This window comes from Aegilops tauschii, chromosome 6 (genome assembly GCF_002575655.3).
Source record: "Aegilops tauschii subsp. strangulata cultivar AL8/78 chromosome 6, Aet v6.0, whole genome shotgun sequence".
Taxonomy (NCBI): Eukaryota; Viridiplantae; Streptophyta; class Magnoliopsida; order Poales; family Poaceae; genus Aegilops; species Aegilops tauschii.
The window spans coordinates 256,928,310-256,945,251 of NC_053040.3; positions in this window are offsets into that span (position 1 = coordinate 256,928,310).

Below are 16,942 nucleotides of genomic sequence, written 5' to 3' on the forward strand. Positions count from 1 at the left end.
GGACGACAGCGTGCGACGGCAAGACCTTGCCGGGCCACATGGCAAGACCCTTGCCGGGCCACCCGGCAAGGCGCTCGCCAAGGACGCCAGCGGGGCCACCGCTAGGCCCGCGCCAACCAAGCTTCCACCACCGTTCACATGCAGCTGCCAGCCCAACCAGCTGGGCGGGCACCTGCGTGGCAACATGCAGCTCCCAGGCCAACTCATCGAGCGCCAGCGTGGCGGCATGTAGATCTTCATGAAGGCTCCGCCACTGCGCCACCTCAGCTGCCTGCCTGCCTACATGGCACCACGGACCTCACTGGCCAGGGCGCGTGTCAAGGCAAGGAGGAGCGGCGACGGACGGGATGGGCCTCGCCCCCGTCCCCAATAAAGCAAGGGGACACTTAAGCTACGCATTAAATGCGTCTTGTCCTGTAATACGAGCGATAAGCTCAGGGCACTGTATGCCTTTCCACCTCCTGTGTGCCACTGTGGCAGCCCCTTCCGACTATAAAAGGAGGCCCATGGCATACTGGAGAAGGAATCGGCTATTTCGAACCACGTACTGACCACAGCTAGTTCGAGAGCTCAAGAACTCTCTAAAATACACCCACTAAAGCAGAAATAGGGTTTTACGCATCCTCGCGGCCCGAACCTGGGTAAACGATCCTCGTGCTGTCTACTAGCCCTGCTCTTCTTGCAACCCCGCGCCCCGGCAACCGTAGTAGGGATTCTTGTGATCCCATAGGTGTCGTTCCACACCGACATCTGTGACGCGCCAGGTAGGGGACGCCTCACCTCACCCTCAACGGGTGTCCTAGTGCTCGACGCGCCTGGAAGGTGGACGAACAAGTTGTCGCTCACCCTCAGGTACTTGCCGGAGCCGGAAGCAGCAAAAGAGGAAGGCTGGTCACCAGCCACCTCCTCCTCCTCCTCGGCAGCGGCTCCGGCGGCGTCTTCGGCAGGCCCCTTGCGGGCCTCCTCCGCGGCAGCTTTGCCAGCCTCCCCGGCAGGCCCCTAGGCGGCATCCTCGGCAGCGCCCCTGGCGGCCTCCTCGGCAGCGATCTTCTCGACGTCTGCCTCGGCGGCCTTGGCGACGCCCTCGATGACGGCGTCCATGTCATCTGGGTTCACCAAGGAGGAATCTGGACGCCGAAGAAGGGGGTGAGACGAGGCCAGGACCAGGGGCCAGAAGGAAAAAGAAGCAGGGACGAACGGTGAACGACTTACCTGTGCCAGTACCCGGCTGGGAAACGGAAGTCCCCTCCCCGCCAACACTCAGCGTCGAGGCACAGCCGCCGGCGCCCAAGTTCTCCTCCTCCTCCTCCATCTGCCTGGGCCCGGTGCCTGGCACGCTTGCCGGGGACGCCCATCGGGGCGGCGTGTTGGGAGTAGCCCTCTGTGGCTCCTCCTGCTGCTGCTCTCCTCCTGCATACCTGGCAAGGTCAGCACCAAAGTGTCGTTCCCTAGACACGTGTCGACGGGGGGAAGAGTGACGAACTTACGCTGGGGGCTATGCCGGGGGCTGCTGTCCGGGCTGCTCAACACTACGAGTGGCGCCCCCGAAGTACCAACTGGGGGCTGGCCACCCGCCGAGACCTTGGCCCTCTTCACTCTTTCGGCCAGCGTCTCCACATCCCTGCGAAGATGAAGAAAAGTCAAGACGAGCAACACAGATTGAGGAGGCAGAGATAACAAAAAGGGAACCAGAAACTTACTCGTCGTCCGCCTCCTCCTCTGCTGTTTTCCTCTTCCTCCTCGGGCTGAGGGATCTATAATCAAAAGTAACCCCTGTATCGACATCCGCCGGAGGAGGAGAAGAAGGTGGTGTCTGGGCACGCGTGGACGAAGAGGGGGCGGCTGTCTTCTTCACCGCAGCCTTCGCCGGCTTCTTTGCCACCGCGGCCCTCGTGTGGCGCCCGGACCCCTCCAAGGTCAGTTGTGGCCGCGCAGCCCTGCCAGGCCGGACCGGCTCGCTGGAACTGACCCGCCGCAGGACTCGCCCTCTCCCCATAGCCGGCGTCGGGCCTGCGGTCTCGGCCTCCTCCTCCGACGACTCACCGCACAGATCTTCAACCAGAGGAGCCTCAGTGCCGGCACTGCTGGCTCCCCCGGCGGCCGCCGCACACCGGGCGAGCTCCTCCTCCTCCGCGGCTGTCGTGGCCTTGTCCTCCACACCGTCGGCGCTGCCGGCCTCCCTAGCAAGCTGTGCCTCCCTCGCCCTGGTGGCGATGTAGTCCAGCTCCGCCTGGGTGGTGTCCTGGACAAGCAGCCACTCGGCATCGGCGTTGACCTACCCCTCGTGCAGAGTGTCGAAGAACTGCTACACCTCGGCGTCCTCCGGTTCCTTCCAGCTCGGGTCAGGGCCATGCGCGTTGCAGTCCGGCATAATGGCAATGATATCGGACCGGCACGAGTTGTTGCACAACTAGACCACCCCCGTCGGAAGCTTGAACAGAGGCCCCTTGAGGACTTGCCGGCCTTCGCGGCAGCCCTCGCGACCTTGCCGGTCTGCTCGACCTCGCCGTCGTGGCCCACGTCAAGTTGGAAGAGCCGCGGGCAGAAATGGGCATGCCCCATCACTGTGAAGTTGTGGTCCAGGCCGAGACGAAGCCGCATGATGTCGGCGGGGTTCGTGAAGAGCCAGGCTGGCCTCCCCTTGTTATGCAGTGGAGCAATCCCGCGGCGGATGAAGTCCGCCCCGATCATCTCAAGGGTGAGGCCGGCCTCGGTGAGCCAGAGGATCCTGGTGGTGGCGACCGTGAGCTTCTCGTCGTCAGCATCGATGTCGCTCCAATCGCTTCTGCGGACCGGCGGCACCCGGCGAACTTCGCAGAACGCCGGCGGGTCTTTCTCCTCGATCCAGCACCACCGGCCCCGCCATTCTTCCCACCTCTCCTTCATGGCGCCCTCCGGATACCGCCCCTTGGATCTTGAGACCCAGGCAATGCAACCGGAGATGGAGCCCCCTGGTTGGATCCGAGGGGAGAAGCAATGGCGGAAAAGCGCCGTGTTGGGGTGCACCCCGGCGAAGCCCTCGTAGAGGTGCGCGAAAAGGGCCATGCACGCCACCGCATTCGGAGTAAAATCCAGAAGGCGGAAGCCAAAGGTATGCATGACGTCGCTGAGGAAATCGAAGAAGGGAGGACAGAGCCCGCAGGAAAAATAATCAACAAAGAAGGGGTACCGATTTGGGGCAGCCTCGGCGCAGTCGGCGGGGATGACGCGCGTGGCTGGGTGCCCCGAATTCTCCCCCCCGTCTTCACTCCCCACACGGTCCTGAAGGAGTCCCGAAGCTCGAACACGTCGACTGTCGAGGGGAAGAAGGCGGACTGCGTCCACTGCACCGCCACCGCACTCTCCGGCGGCTCCGCGGCTCCGGCGTCCTTGGCCAGTCCCTTGCCCTTGGTGGATTTTGCGCCATGGCGGCTGGGGAGGAGGGCAGGACAGAGGGTGGCGGGAGCGCAATAGCGGCGAGCAGGAACGAAGCTTGAACAAGAAGAGGAAGGCAGACGGAGGTTTCCGAGATTGGGGTTGCGCGAAGGGTAAAAGGAACAGTGCGCCCGCAGCTATCCCTTTTTATGGGAAAGCCTCGGGTCGTGCTGCCCATTTACTGCGATGAGACGCATGCGTGCAGGAACCGCCCCACACATGCCGCCCATGTCACGCACGCCCCTCCACGCTGCGCCGCGCGCGTGGGTCGTGGGAAGCGTGAAAAGTCTTACCGTGGTAAAAGCCGCCCCACCTCCCCGCGCACCGTTTTGGGCCTGGCCCAACAACCTGTAGCGCTTATGTGTGGCCCAGGGCCGGGGGCTCCTGCCGGTGTAAAAAAAGAGGGGCACGCTTTTGTACCCCTTTACCTGTGCACGGGCAGTCGGAGCCGCGCCCACGGTCACGCCAAGCAGAGCAGGGGAGGTGAGCCAAGGTAAGACCGCAGCCCAAGATAATCAGAGCAACGCCAAGGCCAAGACCACAAAGAGCAGAGGGACGGAGTAGGTTCCCCCGGCAAGACCATTGCCGGGGCAGCCTCAGCAGTCCCGGCAAGACCCTTGCCGGGGCAGCTCGCTCCACACCAACAGAGCGAGCCACCCTTGAGCCCACGGTCCCCAACGCCATCATCGACGTGGGGCCAGGGCTCGGGAAGGCACCTCTGTGGTGGCATGCAGATCTTTGCGAAGACATATTCGAGATCAGATGAGGATTAGAAGACGACGATTCTCGGCAAGATCCTTGCCGAGGAAGGCCACCAGACCCACGGCAAGGCCCTTGCCGGGGACGACAGCGCGCCATGGCAAGACCCTTGCCAGGCCACACGGCAAGACCCTTGCCAGGCCACCCGGCAAGGCCCTCGCCAAGGACGCCAGCGGTGCCACCGCCAGGCCCGCTCCAACCAAGCTTCCACCACCGTTCACATGCAGCTGCCAGCCCAACCAGCTGGGCGGGCACCTGCGTGGCAACATGCAGCTCCCAGGCCAACTCATCGAGCGCCTGCATGGCGGCGTGCAGATCTTCATGAAGGCTCTGCCACTGTGCCACCTCAGCTGCCTGCCTGCCTACATGGCACCACGCACCTCACTGGCCAGGGCGCGTGTCAAGGCGAGGAGGAGCACCGACGGACGGGACGAGCCTCGCCCCCGTCCCCAATAAAGCAAGGGGACACCTAAGCTACGCATTAAATGCGTCTTGTCCTGTAATACGAGCGAAAAGCTCAGGGCACTGTACGCCTTTCCACCTCCTTTGTGCCACTGTGGCAGCCCCTTCCGACTATAAAAGGAGGCCCATGGCATACTAGAGAAGGATTCGGATCTTTCGAACCACGCAATGACCACAACTAGTTCGAGAGCTCAAGAACTCTCTGAAATACACCCACCAAAGTAGGACTAGGGTTTTACGCATCCTCGCGGCCCGAACCTGGGTAAACGATCCTCGTGCTGTCTACTAGCCCTGCTCTTCTCGCAAGCCCGCGCCCCGGCAATCGTAGTAGGGATTCTTGTGACCCCATAGGTGTCGTTCCACACCGACAAGGCATTTTTAATTTGAGGTACATGTAACATGGTTGAGCCATAAAACGTGCATATGCAGGCCTACCCAAAATAGCATGATAAGCACTTTGGAAATCCATAACTTCAAATGTCAACTTTTCCTTACAGTAATTCTTTGAATCACCGAAAACCACGTCAAGAGTGATCTGGCCGAGTGATTCGGCTTTCTTTCTAGGGATAACGCCATGGAAACTCATGTTGCTCTCGCTAAGCTTGGACATCGGAATGCCCATCCCCTTCAAGGTTATGGGCCGACTGCTCATACTGCTCGTGGTTCCGTCCCACGTACCGATCCTGCCGGTGCCCATGTCTCTCACGCTGGGGGGCGATCTTGGGCTATGGGCCGACTGAACTGTATCTACCATCACATATCTGCTATGAATCCTCTTCCGCGACTGAGACACCGCTGTGTTCTGCTCTCCTGCTGCTCGGAGCAAGGCCCGGATTTGCATCAAACCTGTACCAGCCTCCGACTGGGAAGGTTGAATTGACTCTGCTATACGGGCCGCAGCTGTGAGATTTTGAATCAGAGTGCGGTATACCTGAGGCTGAGGCAGAAAAATTTGTCGCTGTCGTCGACTGGACTCAGGGATCCGCTGCCGAGCACGCTCGTCGAGTGCATGCTATAGGTTTTCCAGTCGAGTGCGCTCAGCCAAATTGGCCAGGCGCGCCTCCTCCAAGGCCCGAGCCTCAGGGGTTCCCCAACGATGGGTGTGTGGAGCACTCCCATGTTGCGGCGGTGAAGCTCCTCCCTCTGCTGTGAAGAAAGGGTTTCAGGGTGGTACTCCTCGTGAACGCACGACGGATCGCCGCCGTCATCACCACCACCATCGCGGCAGAAACCAGGCGGACTGTACGGCGCATCGACCATCAAGACTTCAGCCTCAGGGTCGCTCCTATCGCACTCGGATGCGGTCTCGACGGAGCCAGTCGAACAGTCCATAGAGAGATTCGTCGGGCTTGATTGCCGTGACTTGTGGGGTGGCCGACTGATGAGCCACCGCGTGTTTCACCCACCACTGAAGCCGCGACCGACCGGATCGCTTGCATCGGCGAACAGCGGGGCGTGAGGACACCACGGGAGCCGACCGATACTGGGTCGACGGCTGCCGCAGAAGGACGCCGTGAACGCATGCGCGAAAGTGCATCGCTCCGCGAACGGGGAGCGTCTCGACATCGAGGGGAGCTTCCTGGAGCCAGGTGAGTCGTCGGCGATGAAGACGAGCATGCCGAGACGGATCTCGCGGCCCTCAGCCAATCCACCGCCGGAAACAATGATGATGGGAATCGGAAAAATCGCAACACCTAAAAATCACTAAGACACCTGACCCACGGTGGGCGCCAACTATCGTGGTTCTAAGACTGACAGTAGAATGGGGGGTAGGTATGAGGAGGCAAGATCCCAGCTATGGTGAAGTTGTACACACAAGATTTACGAGTTCATGCCCTTCACGGTGGAAGTAACAGCCCTACGTCTCGTTGCTCGAGAGCTCGGTCGATTGGAATATGAGTGTGTAGTTACAGAGGGTGCAAACCCTTGTCACTGAGGAGGGGGTGGCTTATATAGAGTTCGCCAGGCCCCTCCGGCCCTCAGTTACACAGGGTTTAAGCTACATAAAGATAGGGCGTTACTGATAACGCCGGCAATAAAGATACATGAATGACCATTAAGTCTACAGAGTAACGCCTGACCGTTGCCATACAGAGTGACTTTACATCTTTTATCCGTTGAGTGATCCTTGTTACGGTCGAGTGAGTACTTCCTGGTCGAATGAACTTGAGTCTTCTGAGTAGAATGTTTCTGGTCGAGTGGATGATGGTATCCCTTGAATGCTTCTGACTTTAGGTAAATGTCCTTGGCGAGGGTGTCTAGGTCAGGCCTATGACCCTACCCTAGGTACATGTCGTCATCAGCCAGTTCGTTGTCCCACCCTCATCGCGCTCCCACGGACGTGCAAGCCGCGCTGCTCATGGCACGCGAACTCCTGCGCTACCGCCCCGTCTACGACCACTATGAGGACTGGCTCGACCGCATCGTCGAGCTTGTCAGCGCCCCGTGGGGCTCCCTTGTGCCGTCCCTCTCGCTGCCTCGCCCTCCGCCAGCTGCAGGTGACGTGGCTCATTGTAACATCCCAAATTTACAATTTGGAATGTTATACATTAGATCATCATGCATAACATATTTTATTGCATTTTGATTTGCAATCCTAGAAATTTCACGCAACTCAAGGACCCACGGAGAGAGTTGGGGATTTCGTTATTTTCATATTTGGGTTTTCTCAAATTTTGAAAATAGGATCATTTGTTTCAATTATTTTTCTCTCCAAAAATATTTCATATCAAAATATATGAGAGGGGATAAAATGACTTCTCCACAAATAATGAAATATTGGAGGAAATATATTAAAAACAAATATTTGATTTTATTTGGATTTTATTCGATTTTATTCGAATTAGGAAAAATACGCGTTTTTAAAAATTGCATTTTAGGCCCAAATAAATGTTCATATTGTCCAGCTTATTTTTAGAGGACCGGGAAAATTTATTTCGAGATTTTTGGAGTCCGTTTAGTATTTCTTTTCTTACTTTTTCTGCACGTACGAATTATTAAAAAAAAGTCAACCGCCTTACGGGCCGTGTGCGACCCGGACACCTCAGCCCGGCCAGCCTTTAAAGCCGCGGCCTGAGCCCCGCCTAAGCCCAAGTCACCGCCGCCCCGAAACCCTAGGAGCCGCCGCCCGCGCCGCCACCCGCCGGAGCCCCGCCGCCATCCGCCGCCACCCGCCGGAGCCCGCTCGCCGCCGCCGCCGTCACGCGAACCGAGGTAGCCACCGGTTTTTCTCGAAAAACCGTTTGGTTTTATTTCGAAACCGAGATGCGTTTTTTTATATTAGATCGGTTTTTTTTTCTGGTTTAGTTAAATAGCGAACGCCCGTTCGTTCGTTCGTTTTAACGAACGGTTTTCTTTTTTTACAGACAGCGAACGTTCGATCGTTAGCCTGTTCGCCAGTTTTTCTTTTTCTCGGATTTTCCGCGATTATTCCTGATCGAGATTTCCGATCTGTTTTTCGTTTTAGTATAACTTTTCGCTCGTTTATCGGAATCATGCGATTCAAGCGCCTAGAGTTTCATCTCGAAATTCTCTTTCCGTTTAAACCAACTCAAACAAGTTTTTGCTAGTGTAAAATTTGACTTAGATTCAGATTAGTAAACGAAGCTTGTTTCTTTCGCCGTTTGACCTTCGTTGCTTCGTTTGAATTGATTCTTTTTGCAAACCGGAGTTCTTAAGTTGAACTTTCTGGTTAGATCTCTTATTTTGAGTTTTTTTTCATGCACCCTTGCTTGATTTCTTATGTATGTATTGTTTGTTTGCGATAGAGTACCCGGAGTGCGAAGCGTGCTACTACGAGTCTCTAGTTTTCACGGATCATCAGCAAGGCAAGTAACACTTTGATCATACTTTTCATCACCCAGTTTTATTGCATTAGATCAATCCTCAAACAGTTGCATGATTAGGATCTGATTTATATGTGGGCTTTGGGAAGTAGATGAGGTAGTACCTATTGTCCGGTTTACTATCAAACCTTTGGGAGTTACTTCTACGTTTTCTTATATTGCTATGCTATGCTCGTAGACGTGGATTGGGTTTGAGTGAATTCTTCATGACATATGTGAGATTATTAATATATGGTTCAACTTAAGGTGGCTACTTTAATTTTCATCTGGGTGGATTGGGGCACCTGGAGAAACCAGTGTTGCCTATATTTTTGGATATCCCGGAGTACCCATGTAATCATCCTATCGACCGCCACCCAAACTCAAAGGGATCATGAGATTATTCATGCTAGAAACTTCCGTGTGCAGCCACCTATTATGGGCTCTAGCATAATTGAGTAGGTTACATGACCTCTTGAAGAGGTGGGCTAGCAGATGTAGGGGAAAGTAGGTGTAACTGTCCACCCGGAGTAAAGAGTAGTGTTTCTGAAAGACTGTGTCTCGGTCATCCGTTTCTCAAACACCATGTAGTGCGAGAAATCAAGCGGAGGCGATCGAGTCTTGTGGGGAAAAGTGCACAATCTTCTGCAGAGTGTACAAACTAATCATGATTAGCCGTGTCCCCGGTTATGGACATCTTGAGTATCTAGTTCTTGGATTATCATGTGAATCTCATCATCATGTTACTTAATTTAATTTGATTGGGTTAATCACATTCTTAATTGGGATTGAGTTGGAGGTACCTTCTCAATGTTTAACAACCACCATGATAGTTAAATAAAATTTATTCCTTTGTGGTAGGGAAAAATTGGCTTTTCGCAAAACTATAACCATAGAGCTTTCCACCAGCCAAATATGCATGTAGTGATAGCATTATTCTGTTCATTACTCTCTATGTGTTACTTTGCCAGCATATTCCATGTGCTGACCCGTTTTCGGGCTGCAACGTATCATGTTGCAGACTTTTCAGACGACGAGTAAGGAGCCTTAGGTCGTGGTCTTATACTCAGTGATGCCGTTGGAGTTGATGGACTCACTTTATCTTCCAAGCCTTCCGTTGTTATCGTATTTTAGATGGCCTTAAGCCATATTTATTGTATTGAGTTCTCTTGAACTATTCGATGTAATAAGTGGGTGATTGCTACTCTATTATAAATCCTTCAAAGTATTGTGCGTGTCAGCATTACCGATCCAGGGATGACACTGATGCACAGAGACTAGACTGTTTGAGGTCTGGTCGCTACAGAGATGGTATCAGAGCACACGCTGACTGTAGGACACGACCACTAAGCCAAAGCCCTAGATCACTACTCTCTTCTCATTTCTGACTCCTCTCCTTTCTTCCACTCTTTTAGGATGGTGGATGCAAGGAACAAGTTCGCGCAACCAGATGAGGATACACCTTTTGGACGACACTTGAAGGAAGTTACTAAGTACCTAAACATCGGAATACCAAGCTTCACCGGAACCTACAACGCCACACTACCAGAAAAGGAGCGCTGGATGATTCAAGTTCAAGTTCCAGGAAGGAAGTTCACGCCAATCACTGAGCCCATAGAGTTTTCCTTTGATGCACCAACCTGGAGTCTAGGAAAGAGCATGGAAGCCCACATCACCATGGGACGCATTGGAGAAGTGTACCACAATGATCTCAAGGATACTATCTATCAGATTTGTGGGCGCCGAGACGAGCAATGGGAGATGATCAGTACCAGGAAGGATAGATCTATTGCAGCTTTCATCCAGGAGTTAAACTAGCACATTCGTCACCAGGAGAACCAGATGTGCGCAGACATGATAGAACTGAAGAAGGCAAAGACTAGGATCATGGAACTGGAGGAAGAACTCAAGGCTACACGCGAGGATTAGATGGAGGAAATCGTCGCACTAGTGGAGAAGAATGACGACCCGACAAAGAAGCTAGGAGTTTTCATGGGAGACCCAGCACCAGGAGGAGATGATGACGATTCTACTTGCCCGGAGAATTACATCATCATTGACGACACCGACTCGGACCCCAGTGAGGATGATTTGGAGGATGAAGCCGGAGCAGATATTATGGAGTCTTCGACTGAGCAATTTTTCTAGTAGACCACCAAATTAGTAGTAGTATTCCACCATGTATATATTATAGTCCAAGCACTTTGTAACGATAGTTAGATCGATTGTATGCCTTGTTTGAATTGATTGGAGTGATATGATTGTGTTTGTCTCATGTGCATATGGGTAGTGTTTTCCCTCTAGACCTCATTCTATTCTATTTTCTCATCTTTTCTAAACCATCAGATGCCTCCGAGACGTGACACCGGATTTGTTGTCCCACCGGAGATCACTCAGTTGATTCAGCAGCAGAATGCCCTGATGCAAGTGCTAGTTCAAAACCAAGGCAACAACAACAACAACCCACCACCACCACCACCTGTTGATCACTTAGCCCGATTTCTTAGGCTGAATCCGCCGATTGTGGCAGATGATTGGCTCCGCAAGGTTGGAAGGGAGCTGACCACTGCAGGATGCACATATGCGGAGAGAGTACGTTTTGCCGCACATCAGCTTGATGGACCCGCAGCATCATGGTGGTAGAATTACACAACCACTCACCCCATTGACACTGTCACATGGGACCAGTTTCAGCAAGCTTTCTGTACTGCCCATGTTTCAGCAGGAGCTATGGCCATGAAGAAGCGTGAGTTTCGCAACTTACGCCAAGGAAGACGTACCGTTGGCCAGTACGTGGAGGATTTTAGTAAGTTAACATGTTATTCCCCAGATGACGTTGCTACGGATGCAGCTAAGCAGGAGAAGTTTCTTGAAGGACTGAATGATGAGCTGAGCATGCAGTTGATGGTGGCAACTTTTAACAACTACCAGGAGTTGGTAGATAGAGCTCTCATGATTGAAGGGAAGCAGCAGCAGATTGAGAGTCGTAAGAGGAAGTATGGACAAGGAAAGTATAGTAGAGGAGCTCACCAGAAGCCTCGTTTTACCCCGAACTCGGGAGGACACCTTCAGCATAACCATGGAGGTCACAATCACAATGGAGGAAGTTCGCACAATCATAGTGGCCCCAAGAATGGCAATGGGAACGGAGGAAGCAACGGATAGAACCGTACCAACCCATCAACCCCAGCCAAGAGGGATCTAAGCCACATTACCTGTTTCAAGTGCCAGAAGACTGGACATTATGCCACTGATTGTCCAGAAGCAACGAATGGAAATGGCAATGGAAGCTCGGGGAAGAAGCCGAACCCTTTCAACAGGGGACAGGTGAACCACGTTAATGTGGAGGAGGTTGAAGCACAACCTGATGCAGTAATAGGTAAGTTCTTGGTTAAGTTATTTATTGCAATCGTTCTTTTTGATACTGGTGCATCACATTCATACATAACAAGGGGATTTGTGGATACGTTTAAGTTGCCCACCAAAGTTCTTAGAACACCTATGTTAGTAACCTCGCCAGGAGCAGAGTATATGGCAAGCCAAGAATGTTTTCAGTTGCAATTGGCCATAGGTAGGCATGTTTTCCCCTCAGACCTAATTGTTTTGGAGTCACAAGGTTTGGATGTGATTTTGGGAATGGATTGGCTATTGATGTATGGAGGAAACATCGATTGCGCCAGTAAGACGATTTTGCTTACTACCGCAGAAGGAAGAAGGATTAAGTATGTATCCCGACATGTGCCGAAGAGGACTCAAGTGAATTCCTTATCAGGAGTTGTACAGGAGGAAGTACCAGTGGTGAAGGAATTCCCTGACGTATTTCTAGACGAGTTGCCAGGCATGCCACCGGATAGAGACATCGAGTTTTTGATTGAGCTTTCGCCAGGCACTAGGCCAATATCTAAGAGACCGTACAGGATGCCCGCTAAGGATTTGGAAGAAGTTAAGAAGCAGATTAAGGAGTTACTGGATAAAGGATATACTCTCCCAAGTTCGTCACCTTGGGGATCACCCATACTTCTAGTGGAGAAGAAAGATGGATCGTTGAGGATGGTTGTTGATTATCGTGGATTGAATGAAGTAACAATCAAGAACAAGTACCCACTGTCGATGATCAATGAACTGTTTGACCGACTACAAGGAGCTAAAGTATTTTCCAAGATTGATTTGCGATCAGGATACCACCAGTTGAAGATTCGAGAGCAGGATATACCCAAGACAGCTTTTACCACAAGGTATGGGCTATATGAGTACACTGTTATGTCATTTGGCCTGACTAACGCACCTGCCTATTTCATGAACATGATGAACAAAGTGTTAATGGAGTTTTGGGATAAGTTCGTCGTAGTGTTCATTGATGGTATTCTGGTCTATTCGAAGAATGAAGAAGAGCATAAGGAGCATTTGCGTTTGGTACTTGGAAAGCTCAGAGAACATCAGTTATATGCCAAGTTCAGCAAGTGCGAGTTTTGGTTAAAGGAAGTTGGATTCCTTGGACATGTTATATCCGGAGAAGGAATAGGAGTAGATCCCACCAAGGTTAACACTGTGACAAATTGGGAAGCACCCACGACAGTTGGAGAAATCCGGAGTTTTCTTGGACTCGCGGGATATTACCGGAGATTCATCGAGAATTTCTCGAAGATTGCAAAGCCTATGACGGAGTTTTTGAAGAAGGACACCAAATTCATTTGGACTGAGGAATGTGAGGCTAGTTTCCAGGAATTGAAGAAACGTTTGGTTACAGTGCCAGTGTTGATTCTGCCAGATCAACGCAAGGATTATGAAGTATATTGCGACGCTTCTCGTCCAGGACTTGGAGCAGTGCTAATGCAGGAGGGAAGAGTTGTTTCATATGCCTCACGACAGCTTAAACCCCATGAGTTGAATTATGCTACACATGATTTGGAGTTAGCAGATGTAGTGCATGCGTTGAAGACATGGAGACATTTTCTCATCGGAAACCATTGTGAGGTGTACACGGATCACAAGAGTTTGAAGTACATTTTCACGCAGAAGGAGTTGAATCTTAGGCAAAAGAGATGGTTGGAGCTCATTAAGGATTATGATATGAGATTGCATTATCACCCAGGGAAGGCTAATGTAGTAGCCGATGCATTGAGCCGCAAGAGCCATGTCAACACGCTCATGACCGGAGAGTTACCCAAGAAGTTAGCAGAGGATCTTCATGAACTATGTTTGGAAATAGTTCCAAGAGGTTTTGTAGCAACATTGGAGATTCAGTCTACTTTGATGGAGAAGATCAGAGAAGCTCAGAAAACACACAAGGAAATTGCTGAGATAAAGAAAAGGATGAGTAAAGGAAAATCCAAGGGATTTTGTGAGGATGAACACGATACCTTATGGTTTGAGGACCGCGTTTATGTGCCCAATGATCCAGAGATCAGGAAGTTGATTCTGCAAGAGGCCCATGATTCACCATATTCGATTCACCCAGGAAATACCAAGATGTATTTGGATTTGAAGGATACTTTCTGGTGGACCGGAATGAAGAAGGATATTGCGGAGTATGTAGTAGTTTGTGATGTATGTCAGAGAGTAAAGGCAGAGCATCAGAAGCCAGCAGGATTGCTACAACCATTGCCAATACCCGAATGGAAGTGGGATAAGCTAGGCATGGATTTTATCACAGGATTGCCCAGGAATCGTTCAGGCTATGACTCGATATGGGTTGTAGTCGATCGTTTGACGAAGGTAGCTCATTTCATCCCAGTAAAGACCACTTATACAAGTGTTAAGTTGGCAAAGATATACATGACCAGGATCGTATGTCTGCATGGAGTTCCGAGGAGCATTGTATCAGATAGAGGAACCCAGTTTACTTCAAAGTTTTGGAATCAGTTGCACGAGACTTTGGGTACCAGGCTAGAGTTCAGTATAGCCTTTCATCCACAGACAGACGGACCGACCGAGAGAGTCAATCAGATTTTGGAGGACATGCTGAGAGCTTGTGCGCTAGATTATGGATCTAGTTGGGACGACAATTTGCCATATGCAGAGTTCTCTTACAACAGCAGTTATCAATCCAGTTTGAAGATGGCCCCTTTCGAAGCTCTGTACGGAAGGAGGTGCAGGACACCGTTGTTGTGGGACGAAGTTGGAGACCGTCAGTTGTTTGGACCAGATTTGATTAAAGAGGTTGAACAGAAAGTGAAGTTGATTCGCGATAGGCTCAAGGTAGCCCAGTCCAGGCAGAAGAGTTATGCGGATTCTAAACGCAAGGAGACAGTTTACGAAGTTGGAGACAGAGTTTATCTTCGAGTATCACCACTTCGAGGAGTAAAGCGCTTTGGAGTTAAGGGAAAGTTAGCGCCACGTTTTGTAGGACCATACAAAGTTTTGGACCGTATGGGGGAAGTTAGTTACAAGTTGGAATTGCCCAAAGGATTGTCGGGAGTTCACGATGTGTTCCATGTTTCTTAGCTGAAGAAGTGCCATGCAGAGATGGATGAGATACCACTGAGAGATACAGTGCCATTGGAAGCGATTCAACTGGATAGTGACTTGACCTATGAGGAGAAACCAGTTAAGATTCTTGAGTATGCCAGCCGAGTCAACCGCGGCAAGGTTATCAAGTTTTGCAAAGTTCAGTGGAGTCACCATACCGAGGATGAAGCCACCTGGGAGCAAGAGGAAGATCTACGGAAGGACCACTCTCACCTATTTTCTAGCCAACCCGAATCTCGAGGGTGAGATTCATCTTAAGGGGGTAGGTTTGTAACAAACCAAATTTTCAATTTGGAATGTTATACATTAGATCATCATGCATAACATATTTTATTGCATTTTGATGTGCGATCCTAGAAATTTCACGCAACTCAAGGACCCACGGAGAGAGTTGGGGATTTCGTTATTTTCATATTTGGCTTTCTCAAATTTTGAAAATAGGATCATTTGTTTTAATTATTTTTCTCTCCGAAAATATTTCATATCAAAGTATATGAAAGGGGATAAAATGACTTCTCCACAAATAATGAAATATTGGAGGAAAAATATTAAAAACAAATATTTGATTTTATTTGATTTTATTCGAATTAGGAAAAATACGCGTTTTTCAAAATTGCATTTTAGGCCTACATAAATGTTCATTTTGTCCGGCATATTTTTAGAGGATTGGGAAAATTTATTTCGGGATTTTTGGAGTCCGTTTAGTATTTATTTTCTTACTTTTTTTGCACGTCTGAATTAATTTTTTTTTTTAAAGTCAACCGCCTTACGGGCCGTGTCCGACCCGGACACCTCAGCCCGGCCGGCCTTTAAAGCCGCGGCCTGAGCCCCACCTCAGCCCAAGTCGCCGCCGCCCCGAAACCCTAGGCGCCGCCGCCGCCCGACCCGCCACCCGCCGGAGCCCCGCCGTCGTCCGCCGCCGCCCCCCGGAGCCCCGCGCCTCTCGCCTGACGCCGCCACCCGCCAGAGCTGCTCGCCGCCGCTGCCATCACGTGAACCCAGGTAGCCACCGGTTTTTCTTGAAAAACCGTTCGGTTTTATTTCGAAACCGAGATGCGTTTTTTTATATTAGATCGGTATATTTTTTCCGGTTTAGTTAAATAGCGAACGCCCGTTCGTTCGTTCATTTTAACGAACGGTTTTCATTTTTTTTACAGACAGTGAACGTTCGATCGTTAGCCTGTTCGTCAGTTTTTCTTTTTCTCGGATTTTCCGCGATTATTCCTGATCGCGATTTCCGATCTGTTTTTCGTTTTAGTATAACTTTTCGCTCGTTTATCGGAATCAGGCGATTCAAGCGCCTAGAGTTTCATCTCGAAATTCACTTTCCATTTAAACCAACTCAAAAAAGTTTTTGCTACTATAAAATTTGATTTAGATCCAGATTACTAAACGAAGCTTGTTTCTTTCGCCGTTTGACCTTCGTTGCTTCGTTTGAATTGATTCTTTTTGCAAACCGGAGTTCTTAAGTTGAATTTTCTGGTTAGATCTCTTATTTTGAGTTTTATTTCATGCACCCTTGCTTGATTGCTTATGTATGTATTGTTTGTTTGCGATAGAGTACCCGGAGTGCGAAGCGTTCTACTACGAGTCTTAGTTTTCACAGATCATCAGCAAGGCAAGTAACACTTTGATCATACTTTTCATCACCCAGTTTTATTGGATTAGATTAATCCTCAAATAGTTGCATGATTAGGATCTGATTTATATGTTGGTTTTGGGAAGTAGATGAGGTAGTACCTATTGTCCTGTTTACAATCAAACATTTGGGAGTTACTTCTACGTTTGCTTATATTGCTATGCTATGCTCGTAGACGTGGATTGGGTTTGAGTGAATTCTTCATGACAGATGTTGATTGAGGCACCTGGAGAAACCGGTGTTGCCTGTATTTTTGGATATCCCTTAGTACCCGTGTGATCATCCTATGGACCGCCACCCAGACTCAAAGGGAACATGAGATTATTCATGCTAGAAACTTCCGTGTGCAGCCACAAGCTATTATGGGCTCTAGCAT